The sequence below is a fragment of the Pleurodeles waltl genome, chromosome 7 (assembly GCF_031143425.1).
Source record: "Pleurodeles waltl isolate 20211129_DDA chromosome 7, aPleWal1.hap1.20221129, whole genome shotgun sequence".
Classification (NCBI taxonomy): domain Eukaryota; kingdom Metazoa; phylum Chordata; class Amphibia; order Caudata; family Salamandridae; genus Pleurodeles; species Pleurodeles waltl.
In genome coordinates, this window is record NC_090446.1 from 796,051,004 (window position 1) to 796,063,952 (window position 12,949).

A 12,949-nucleotide genomic window follows, 5' to 3' on the forward strand; every position below is an offset into this window, starting at 1 on the left:
ATATCTATTATTTGATACATTTGCAAAGGTTTATATTTTCATATTACTTTTTATAAGGTTTTAAGCGGTACAGTGATTCCAAATCGGGATTGTAAATATACAAATGAGAAAACACTGACATCTCATATGATTATATGATCACATTTTGACTGGCTCATTCACCAAGAAAGCTTGATGTACATTTATCATACCAACTTCCTTACAGTACATAGTAATGAACGCATCCTCTACAAAATCTTTACTTACACAGTAGCTAATGTGGACGGTGATGGATGGCAAGCCACTTTTACAAATCATATTAAAACACATTAAGTTAAGGCTAAGTAAAAAAATATGTGGCTTGTAAAACAGAAAAAACATCTGATATATGAAAATATAAGTTTTCACTGATTTGTGATCTTATTTTAATAACGCATTGTAGCATCAGATTTTCATTACCTGTTGAACTTAGCACTAGTTTTAAATGTCATAATATTTTACAAATGAATATAGTGACCATGAAAGAATTAAAAAGCCATGTATGCACTTAGCAGCAGGATCCTGTCCAGGGCCAGCTTTTGCGCTGGTGGTGCCCAGTGAAACAATCTTTGATGACACCCAACCCCCCAAAAAACCTCCTTCTCCATGAATTCCCTAACTACCATGTTCTGAGAGTGCCCATCATCTCTCTTTAGACCCTCTCTCACATGCATTTCATTTGTTTTATAGCGCTATTCATACTAGTGTAGGGTGTCAGAGCACTTTACATCACACGCATGTTCTACTGAGCCAATGACTCATACATCTGTAAATCAGTCATTAGGAAATGTTACATAAGATAATGAGGATTACAAGGTGGGGGAGTCACATGTCACCAATACTTGTGGACAGTATACTTTAGGAGTGTTTGGTCTGGAGAAGCACAATCTCAGAATTTAAAACTTACTCAAGTGCTTAGCTTTATTAATGAGAACGCATTTCTACCAAAATGAACCACTTTTAGCAAAATTAAGATAATAAAAGACTGGGGGGGGGGAAACATAATGTTCTAACTCATACCATACAGTTTTCATGCAGCTGTTTGATGGCAGTTCTTAGGTAAATTTTCTACATTAGGGTTGTAAATTAAGAATTTCAAGTTACGAAAGCATCCCTGTGTCAAAAGAAGTAACCTACTGAGCTATCCACATGAAATACAGTTCTGTGATCTGCATGGTATATGTTCTTTGCAGCAAGCATCTCAACCCTCTGCACTACTTTCATGAATGTAAACTGCAGCTTGAGTTATCTTGACATTTCATTGGTTTCGGAAAACTTCTGGACACACACGGAACTCTGCAGTGGGTGCCTTTTAAATCCCTGTTATTTCTAAACATGGCGCCCCCTAAGGACAGCACCTGGTGCTGCTTCACCAGTTGCACCACTCTAGAGCCAGACCTTATCATGTCTATCTCATTCAAATATTCAGGAGGACAAGACTCTCCAACAATCCTTTTCTGACTCTTCTTGAGCATGCAGCATGCCCCAAGATCGAATTGCGCCTAATCTTTAAACACAGCCATTGTATTAAGGACCTTGAACTTTTCATACCCAAGCCATCTTATTGTCAGATATATTGATTCAAATGGGCAGTAGAACACAGAATGGATTATGTCTAACATGCCTTTTTCTAGCAAGCTCTTCTAATATGCGGGACTTAGCTAAATATAAGTATGTGCTAGTGTTTCTTACTCAGTGCCTGATTACGAGTTTGGCGAGCGGCGGAGGCAGCCCGCCAAGCTAGTTGGGTCGGAAAACTGCCAGTTCAGTTTTCCACCCTCTGGCCCTATTATGAGTTTCCCACTGGGCCAGTGGACGGAACTCCCACTCAGCCAGCGGGAAACTACCCACAACATTGACGCAGGCTCGTAATCGAGACGGCGGCAATGTTGCAGTGCGCTGGGTTTGACAGCATCCATTGCGCTTTTCACTGCCTGTAATTCAGGCAGTGAAAAGCACGATGGGGCTGCCCATGGGGACCCCTGCACTGCCCATGTCAAGTGCTTGGTGGGGGGGGGGGCATTGGGGCCCCTGGAACCCTGTCTCTGCCAGCCTTTGCATGGCAGTGGAACCACCATGCAAACACTGGCGGACACGGGAGTCGTAATCCCCAGGGCAGCGCTGTTTGCACCACTGCCCTGGTGGGTTAAGACTGCTGGCACCGGCAAGCCATCAGCCGGCAAAAAGCTGGCGGTCAGACCGTGGCGCTTTTGCCACGGTCATAATGTGGTTGTTTGACTGCTGCATTGCCAGGTGTGGCGGTCCTAGGACTGCCAGACTCAAAATGTGGGCCTCAGTGTCTTTTCAGAGTTTCCTCCAACAATACTTTTTTTGATAACAAAATAACACAAAAGGAACAACAGACAAAAAAATTTTGTACAATTGGGGAAAAAAATTAATGAAAAGTAGGTAAGAAATGTAAGAGAAATCTGAAAGTGAATTACAAAAAGAAAGACAACATTGAACAAGGTCTAGTGTAAAAATTTGCAATTACATTGTATGAGATATTAAGAGAAATGGGAGCAAAGAACATGAGCAATAGAGATACTGCAAGGTAAAGCAAGACACAAAGAGAAAAAGAAAGAAGAGGGAAAATAACATACAGAAAGGAAGGAGAACCAATACAGTTAAAATATGAAAATATTGGCAAACAAAATGAAGAAAAATGAGCTAAAAAAATTGAAGAGCATATACAAAAAGCATATAAAAAAAGAAAGTGAAATGAGAAATATTAGAAATTAAATAATATTGAAAAAACATAGAGAAGGCAGTGAGAAAGCAAACAAACCAAAAATCTAAATAAATAAAAGTTTTTCTCCAGAAAGGAAAATCAGAAATTAGATAAAAACCAAAGTGAGTTGTAGAAAAGCAATGTAGAAAAAAAGAGAAAACAGAAGTAAAAAGAAGCACATATGAAGGAAAATAGAGCATGACAAAAGAAATGAATGAACAAAAAAACAAAATACACAAATGTTAAAAAGAGAAAGAAAAACAATAAAAATAAATGTCCAAATGAATGTATAAAGTTATATTCGTGCAAATAAAAAATTAAAAAAACAAGCTAAGGGAAAATAGATGTAAGAAATTGCGTTACTGATTGAGGGGGTGAAACCCTTGTCAAGCACAACCATAATTCTTCTGAGGGTGAAGTCACAAGCAAACCCTAAATTAACCTGTGCTCAATCCTCGGGTAGCTTGGCACAGAGCAGTCAGAGTTAACTCCGAGGCAATGTGCAGCACTTCAAACAATAACATAGTGAAAACACACCAAAAAATGATCCCACACCAGTTCAGAAAAATAGAACAATTTTAATAAATAAAACAAAAACAAAATCACAAAAACCCAATTAGTAAAACCGGAGATATGCAGGTTTAAAGTCTGCAGTGCAAATAGCACCAAAAAGCGTAACGCGCCAGATGTGGATATCTTATTGCGCTGGATTTGAGTAAGGTCACAAGTTCAGGCTGACTGCAATGGAGAGCTGGCCAATTACAGGGGCCTAGATAGGCCTGCTGAACAAGTCCTGATTTGCGGAGCATTGTGGGGTACAGGCTGAGGATGTGTTGCTCAGCCAAAGCGATGAGTTAGTACCGAGATGATGTGGAGTATTGGTGCGAGGCCTGCATCATCATCGAGGATCCTGTGGACAGGGGCTTGCAACGGCGTCGAGCATGAGTCACGCAGTCGAGGCGATGCTTTGGTTCAGAGGAACTGTGAGGTTGCGGTGTGAGAAACTACGTAGTGGTCAAGGCTCCCATTGTCAAAAGATGTGAGGGCCTGTGTCGGGAAAAGCTTTGCATAGGTGGCGCTTTCGATGTAGCTGTGTGATTGATGCATAGTCCTCTGTGATAAAATAACCCTTGAAGCAGAGGCGATGTGTCTGTTCAGAAGGAGATGCTTCTAACAGCAAAGGCGATGTACCGATTCTGCTGAGGATGTGCCTCGCCACAAAGGAGATGCATCAGTTCTGCTGGATCCAAAGATGGTTTGGTAGAGAACCCTCAAGCGTACATCCAAGGGTCCAGGACTGGGGTGGCATCACTTGGCATGGTCGGACTCAGAAATGGCAGAGTCCAGGTGCTGGATTCAAGGTTGTTGGAGCCTTCTGTCCTTTAGGCTGTGGTTAGGAGGCCAGCCAACTTGCTCTTGGAGTCACTTTGGGGTCCTGCGTTAAACAAATGTAGGTCCAGTCCTTCACACCTAGGCAAGAGAGCAGCAGTCAGTATGGCAACACAGCAGGGCAGCAGTCCAGTGGAGTGGCAGTCCTTTCAGCAGCACAGCAGTCCTTCTTCCTAGCAGAATATCCACTGGTCCAGAAGTGTACCCTTTGTCTGGAAGGTGAAAGACGCTTCTAGACATTTCACTTTGACATCCCCAGACATTCTACCTTCACTGTCTTGGCTACAGACTGACTACAGGAGGTATGTTGCCCTTTGTTTGGAGGCAGGACACAGCCTATTCAAGTGTTAGTTTGGCTGTGCCCAGCTCTGCCCTCACAACCTGCTAGTAATGGCCTATCAAGACACACCTAAGCTCTGTATTGTTTGTGGCTGTCTAGACGGAATACACAAAGCTCACATGTCAGCTACACCCAGTCATGTGACTCAGAGACAGGCCACAGGCACTAAATGACTAAGCCAGGAAAATGCCAACTTTCTAAAAGTGCCAGTTTACAAGGTTATAATTTAAAATCTGACTTTACCATAGGAGAGGATTTTTCATTACAATTCCTAAGACACCACACATGAACTGGTCACCTGTTCCCATTGGAAATGACAGCTTAATAAATGTTAGAAGGTAACTATAATGTTATCATATGTGAGAGGTAGGACTTTTCACTACCAGAACATGTAAAACGTAAAGGTACATGCGCAACTTTTTAAATACACTGCACCCTGCACTGTGGGCTGTCCAGGGCCGACCCAAGGGGTGATTTTATGTTTTAACAGGCAGAATTGAGTCTGGCGAAAGGTTTATTTTGCCAGGTCCAAATGGCAGTTTATAAACTGCGCCCACAGGCAGCAATGGCAGGACTGAGAAATTTTTAACATTGATGGCACAATCAGTGCTGCAGACCCACTCGTAGAGTTTCATTTACAGGCCCTGGGTGTGTGTAGCAGCATTTTACTAGGGACTTATAAGCACCAGTAAAAGGATAAGCCAATATTACCATATTTTAAAGAGTGAACATATGCACTTTAGCACTGGTGAGTATTGGCAAAGTGTGCAGAGTCCTAAGTCCAGCAAAAACAAAGTCAGCAAAAATGGAGAAGGAAGGCAAAACGTTTGAGAGAAGACTACCCTAAGGCTGACAGGTCTAACAAAAGAGCAAAGGTAATAATGAAAGAGTAAAAAAACCAATTGAATGAAGAAAAAAGATGAATAAAAGAAAAGACAGAAGAACAAGGTGGAGAATGCATTTTTTTAAATAAAGGCGCATAAGGTAGAGTGAATTTTGACGAACAAAATGTAAAATGAACATGAATGAATGAAAAAGAAGAAATAAAAAACAATATTAAAATGAACATACAAGCTAAGAGATGTAATAAGGAAAGAAGGGAAGAAGGAAAGAAAATATAGAGAGGCAAGAGAGACAAAGGAAGAAACAATAATTATGTAAAAGTAATATTGAATAGTGATGAAAGGAAAGAAAGAAGACAAAAGAAAGGGAATGGGAATGGGAAGACTAAAGTGCACAACAAAGAGGACAGCAGAGTGGGAAAGAAAGAACCACAGATAAATGAGATGGATGATAACAGAAAACAGGGAAGAAATGAAATCAAATGAAAATAATGAGACAAAAAATAAATGAAAGAGACAGGAGTAATATAGGGAGAAAATAATTAAGAGCAACATTACACATAATTGCCAAAAGACAGAGAAGAATAAGAGAAATAAGGTATGATGGAGAAAAAGATAGATACTAGCAAGGAAAATTGAAGTATTGCGATGAATGGTAAGGAAGGAATAAGGGACAGCTTTGTTGACTTTATTCCATCTTGGAGTGTATTTAGCACAATGTCAAGTTCACGTAAGGGACCCTCATAGCATATCTGAGACCTATATCAGAGACAGACAGTGTAGGAACTCATTCAAAACTCACCTCAAGGTGAGCCATCTCTCTCTCATAACCTGACATTCACATTCCCTACTGAAACAAAAGTAAAATGAAACATATGAAGGAGTAAAAAGAATGATAAAAGAAATGAAAGAACAAAATATATATATATATATATATATATATATATATATATATATATATATATATATATATATATATTAAAAAGAGAAAGAAAAACAATGAAGGCTAGACCCTACAGACAGGATTTTATAAATTGAACGTATTAAACTCTACCTTAATGGTAGCTTAGGATGACATCCTAACCCAGTCAGAGACTGTTATTCATGACCACTGTTTATGCTTGATGTCTGAGCAGTTTTTAAAACAGCGACTCATGGACGTTTATTGGCAAATTTGTTATCAGCCGCTGGAGCTCCGAAAAAGCTTTCAGGTGGTTCATGTAACATTTTAAGGGCTGCTATCAGGAAGGCTCCAAACAGCTCAGGCCAATTGTAGCAGCCCATGAGGCCCTAATGTGACATTAATTTTTCAACATTTTCTATAATCCGTGTTCCTTCTCTAAGGTCAGAAACTTTGCCTCCACACATACAATAATATTTTAATTTGTCAATGGCCTTTAGAGGAACTTCACGTAAGAGGTTGGCCACTGTGGTTTAAAACTAAAACCACTAAAAAGGATGCGATGTAGTTATGGCCATGCTGTCTAGAAGCTGAAAACTATAATAGAGCTGCCTATTCCATACTTTTTGGACTCTACCATTTATGATACTAAAGTCAAGAACCTAAGAGCGTGCCTTTGATAAAACCTCTGACCGGGAACCCTTTCACAAATGGGCCAGCGGGTAATAAGGATTCTGTGGTATCTTCTTCTTATTTGGAAGTATTGTATGTCATTTGGAATGGGTTTATGTCATCAGCCACCACTGCAATGGAATGTTATGTTTTATAACAGAAGCTGAGAGCAGTTATGAGGGGGTGACTTGGATGGTTCAGAATGAAATTCTTAATTTAAATAAACTTGAGGATCTGTGTTGGACTTTTTTGCTTATGCAGGGTCATCCCCAATCTTTTTGCCTCCTGCCTCCTATTTTTTCTGACCTGTTACTGTTGGCTTTTGAACTCTGAGCACTTTACCGCTGCTAACCAGTGCTAAAGTGCATATGCTCTCTGTGAAAATTGTATGTAATTGGTTTATCCATGATTGGCATATTTGATTTACTAGTAAGTCCCTAGTAAAGTGCACTAGAGGTGCCAAGGCCTGTAAATCAAATGCTACTAGTGGGCCTGCAGCACTGGTTGTGCCACCCACATAAGTAGCTCTGTAATCATGTCTCAGTCCTGCCGCTGCAGTGTTTGTGTGTGCAATTTAACTGTAAATTCGACTTGGCAAGTGCACCCACTTGCCAGGCCTAAACCTTCCATTTTCTTACATGTCAGACACCTCTAGGGTAAGCCCTAGGTAGCCCCAAGGGTAAGGTGCAGTGTATGGTTAAGGTAGGACATTTAGGGGGTCATTCTGACCTTGGCGGTCCATGACCGCCATGGCGAAGGGCGGCGGAAGCACCGCCAACAGGCTGGCGGTGCTTCCTTGGCGCGTCAGAAAAGGGGAGCCGGCGGTTTCCCGCCGGTTTCCCGCTGGCCCAGGGAATCCGCCATGGCGGCGCTGCTTGCAGCACCGCCATAGGGATTCCGACCGCCTTCCCGCCAGCCTGTTTCTGGCGGTGTCCACCGCCAGAACCAGGATGGCGGGAATGGGTGCCGTGGGGCCCCTGGGGGCCCCTGCACTGCCCATGCCACTGGCATGGGCAGTGCAGGGGCCCCCTAACAGGACCCCATGAAGATTTTCACTGTCTGCTTAGCAGACAGTGAAAATCGCGACGGGTGCCACTGCACCCGTCGCACCCCTTCAACTCCGCCGGCTCCATTCCGAGCTGGCTTCATTGTTGAAGGGGCTGTCCCGCTGGGCCGGCCGGCGGTCTTCTGGCGGTTGCCCGCTGGCCCAGCGGGAAAGCCGGAATGGCCGCCGCGGTCTTTTGACCGCGGAGCGGTCTTTCGGCGGGAACCGCTTGGCGGGCGGCGACCGCCGACTGCCGCGGTCAGAATGACCGCCGACTGCCGCGGTCAGAATGACCGCCTTAGTAATGTGTTTTATATGTCCTGACAGTGAAATACTGCTACATTCGATTTTCACTGTTGCAAGGCCTGTCCCTCTCATAGGTTGATATGAGGGCTACCTTTAAATATGATTAAAGTGTAGATTCCCTTTGGGAGCGTATGGACATGTGGAGTTTGGGGTCTCTGAGCTCACAATTTAAAAATACATTTTTTAGTAAAGTTGATTTTACGATTGTGTGTTTTAAAATGCCACTTTTAGAAAAAGTGGGCATTTTCTTGCTTATACCATTTCTGTGACTCTGCCTGTTTGTGGATTCCCTGTCTGGGTCAGTTTGACAGTTGGGCTGGTTGCCCCTCACACTAGACAGTGACACACAGGGAGCTGGGGTGTAATCTGCATTTCCTGATGAGCCCTCTGTGCTAGGAGGGAGGGGAAGAGTGGTCACTTGCACCTGAAAGGGCTGTGCCTGTCCTCACACCATGCAGTCTCCAACCCCCTGGTGAGTGTCTGGGGCCTGGCCTGGGCAAGGCAGGATTTCACATTCAAATGAGACATTACTTTGAAGTAGGCCTACTTCAAAGGAGAAATTGGGTATAAGAAGGGCACCCAAAACCACAGACTTGAGAATCCCTTCTGGAACAAGAGGAACCTCTGCCTGGAGAAGAGCTGGCATGCTGAGGAAGAAGAGCTGCACGGCCTGTGACTGTGCTTTGTAGAGCTATCCTGCAGTTGCTGCTTCTGCCAGACTAAGAGGGCAAAGACTGGACTTTGTGTGCCTTCCATCTTGAGAAGAAATCTCCAAGGGCTTGATTTAGAGCTTGCCTCCTGTTGTTTGAAGTCTCAGGGACAGCAAAGACTTCTCTCTGCCAGTACCTGGAGTTTCTGGAGAGACTCCTACTTTCCCCTGTGGTGCCCATCCAGTTCCTGGGACCCTGAAAGGAGAAGCTGGCAGTCTAAAGAGAAGGAAATCCACGCACAGAGCGCTGTGCGGGGAAAAGATCGCCCAACTCAGATCTGCGGCTGAAGAAATTATGCCCCGCCGGCTCCGCAGCTGAGAAACTACGCTTGCATGAAATGCGACCGGAGAATTGACGCACAGAGCAGGAGAAACGACGTACAGCATCGCTGACGGAGGCTGGAGATCACAAACCACACTGCGGGGTTTTCGGATCATCGCGCGGCTGGATTTCCGACTCTAGTACGGCTGTGCGTGGAAAAACAACACAAGGCCCGCCCATACCCTAGAGCGCTGACCGGATCGACGCACCACTCTCCTGCAGAGAGAAGAAACGGAGACAGCTGCCTTTCATCCAATTAGAGTCTTCGGTCATGCAGGCAGTGAACTTGTTTTTTTTATTTGGGGCTCTTGTCTGAGAAGGAGAGTATCAGTAATGGGTCGTCTTCATGGGAGACAATATCGATGTTGTGTGCAGGGATGACATTGGCCAGAGGGTTCATGTATGTGTTGAAGAGGGTCAGGCTGAGTGATGAGCCTTGAGGCACTCTGCAGATGAGTTGGTGGGCTTCACAGGAGTGAGGTCCCACGCAGGCAGCTTGTGTTTTATCCTTTAATTATAAGTAGATCCCGTAGAGAGCAGGTCCCTGGAAGCCAATCTTGTGCAGTCACCTGATGAGGATGGGGTATGGGACTGTGTCAAATGCTGCAGAGAGGCCCTCAAGAATGAGGGCTGCTGTGTTGCCTCTGTCAAGGATCATGTGGATGTAATCGGTGGTGGTGATGCTCCAATACTTTTTTGTGTGAACTGGGAAGAAGACCCTGTTGACAGTAGTGGAAACTTGCACAATGTCTTGTTGGTTCAATGCATAACTTGGTCTAGGTGTCAAGCAAAGCATGTGGGGAGGGTGGCAAGAGTACAGGTTTGCTTCCTGTGGTGAAGTGTATCAGCAGGGTAGATGGGTGCTCATATACACAATCAGTACCTCTATTTTGCTTCTTGCAGAAGACAGCTTTGACAGAGAGGATGTGTGTAAGGGAAATAAGGTCATATTAAACATAAAATAGTTCATGGTTAATCCTCAAAAGAGAAATATTATTTACGTCTGTAGTCCAAGTGCGACCACCCATCAAAACAGGTGCTTTCCTTTTCTGGGTTCCTTCTGACTAGGTCAGACATAACTCATGCTCTTTCTGTTGGTCGTCACACATGTTTAAACATTTCGTTAAAAAAATAAACCTATATAGGTGGTGAAACGAACAGTTTTTAAGATTGTTTTTCCAAGGTATAATAAAATGCATAACATTTAATTGGACATGGAGGTAACTACGATGATAGTAGTACGTTAATAGATCACAAATCATAATTATTTTTCACCAGGCATACACTCAGAGGAGTACAAGAAGACATTATGATCAATGCTACTTAGTAATTTGTTAATTAGTGCAGCATAAACTATTCAGTGTCAGCTAACAAGATGAGGCATGCTTTCATTAGCAGGCTATAAAGCAGTATGTAAACTGAGATTACCAAAGCACTGCATGGGCTGCATGTTTTAGCTACCCTGGCTAAATCTAATTAATATTTTCAGTGCTAAATCTGGTTCTAGCTGCTACATACCTGCATTTATAATTCACAGAGTAAACTTTATGTGTGAGAGAGCCAAGGATAAGACAAACGCCGCAGAGGAGGCTCTGCAGGCAATCGAGAGGAAACATAAAAGACTGATTGTAGAAGGTTGTAGTTGATTAGAATTCGACGAGAAAATTATTTCAAAACACTTAATCACACGTCTGATCCAACATTCAGCGAAAACTCCGACGGAGCAGTACTGCTGAGAGGAATGGTATTAGAAATTAAGCAGCTACTTTGAGGAGCAATGTTGCCACTATAGGAGATAATTTGATTTGCAGGTAATAGAATGAACTATTAAAATATTGAACAATATGAATGTCACCTCATCCACGCTGGGCATTTGTGTAGGGAGTCCCCGGCTCCAAGCTTGTAAATTGATAATTTAGAACAGCGTCTGTACCTCAAACCTTGAAAGCGTCCTGGATTACATGAGTACCGAAAAGCTGTCCCTGAACCCCAGTGACCTGTCCAGGTATCCACTAGTTTCCAATGTGCTACTATTATCAGAGATCATGGAGCCAACCAAAATTATCCACATCACAGAAATATAAAAGAAAACGGAGAACTTGCAATCGGGGATCTGGTCCAATAGGGGTATCGAGAGAGTCCTCAATGATGCTTAAATTAACATCTTGAATATCATGGACCTCTGTGCATCTTTCAATACACTTTACCATCATATCTAACTACAGGGGATGAGGGCAGTGGCGAGAGCATCACAAAAAGTATATTGCTGTTTGAGATCATTCCTTGTAGAGCGACGTGCTCAAATATAAATATCAAACTAATTAGTCGTACAAAACATGGTCAATACTGAGTGCAACAAGGTTTTTCTATCTCTCCCAGACACTTTCTTTATACGTAGAGTAGTTGGATGAACTCAATTAAGTAAATAATTTCAGATGCCATTGTAATGCAGATGAGATTCAGGCAGTGTTTGATCCATCAAAACACCTGGGCCCTTATAACAAATAGGATGCACTTTCCCAGTTTGTGTAATTGCGCATCCTTAAACAGGTGTACCAGGCTCAAACAGGGAAAGTCCGCCCGATTACAGTAAAAGCACTGCCCTCACGGCAGCAACAAACATGTGCTACCATAGGGGAGCTGTTAGACTTTTCATCCTTGGCGTGGTCTCCCTTAACCTTTTACCTCTGTTCACCAGGTTGTTGATGTGTGCTGGACTCTGATTTTACTGTTTTTGTTACTCTGGGCACTTTACCACTGCTAACCAGTGCTAAACTTCAAGTGCTCCTTTACAAAATGTGTATGTGATTGGCTTATCCATGATTGGCATATTTGATTTATCAGTAAGTCCCTAGTACAGTGCGCTAGAGGTGCCCAGGGCCTGTAACTCAAATGCTACTATTGGGCCTGCAGCACTGGTTGTGCCACCCACATAAGTAGCTCTGTAATCATGTCTCAGACCTTCCACTGCAGTGTCTGTGTGTGCAGTTTTAACTGTAAATTCGACTTGGTAAGTGTACTCACTTGCCATGCCTAAACCTTCCCTTTTCTTACATGTCAGACACCCCTAAGGTAGGCCCTAGGTATCCTCAAGGGCAAGGTGCAGTGTATGGTTAAGGTCGGACATATAGTAATGTGTTTTATATGTCATGACAGTGAAATATTGATAAATTAGTTTTTCACTGTTGCAGGACCTGTTCCTCTCGTAGGTTAACATGGGGACTACCTTTGAATCTGATTAAAGTGTAGATTCCCTTTGGGTGCGGATGGACATGTGGAGTTTGGGGTCTCTGAGCTCACAATTTAAAAATACATCTTTTAGTAAAGTTGATTTTGAGATTGTGTGTTTGAAAATGCCACTTTTAGAAAGTGAACATTTTCTTGCGTAAACCATTTCTGTGACTCTGTCTGTTTGTGGATTCCCTGTCTGGGTCAATTTTACAATTGGGCTGGTTGCACCTCACACTAGACAGTGACACAAAGGGATGTAATCTGCATTTCCTGATGAGCCATCTGTGCTAGGAGGAAGGGGATGAGTGGTTACTCACACCTGAAAGGGCTGTGTCTGCCCTCATACAATGCAGACTCCAACCCCCTGGTGAGTGTCTGGGCCTGGCCTGGGCAAGGAAGGATTTCACATTCAAAAGAGACTTTACTTTGAAGTAGGCCTACTT

At 43.1% G+C, this 12,949-nt stretch overlaps 1 protein-coding gene across 2 annotated transcripts in view; it reads right to left on the reverse strand.

Annotated features, from left to right (window-relative positions):
* The window catches only part of KCNIP1 (potassium voltage-gated channel interacting protein 1), a 1,382,576-nt gene that overhangs the window by 121,477 nt on the left and 1,248,150 nt on the right, over nt 1–12,949 (reverse strand). The gene's annotated exons all lie outside the window — the stretch shown is intronic.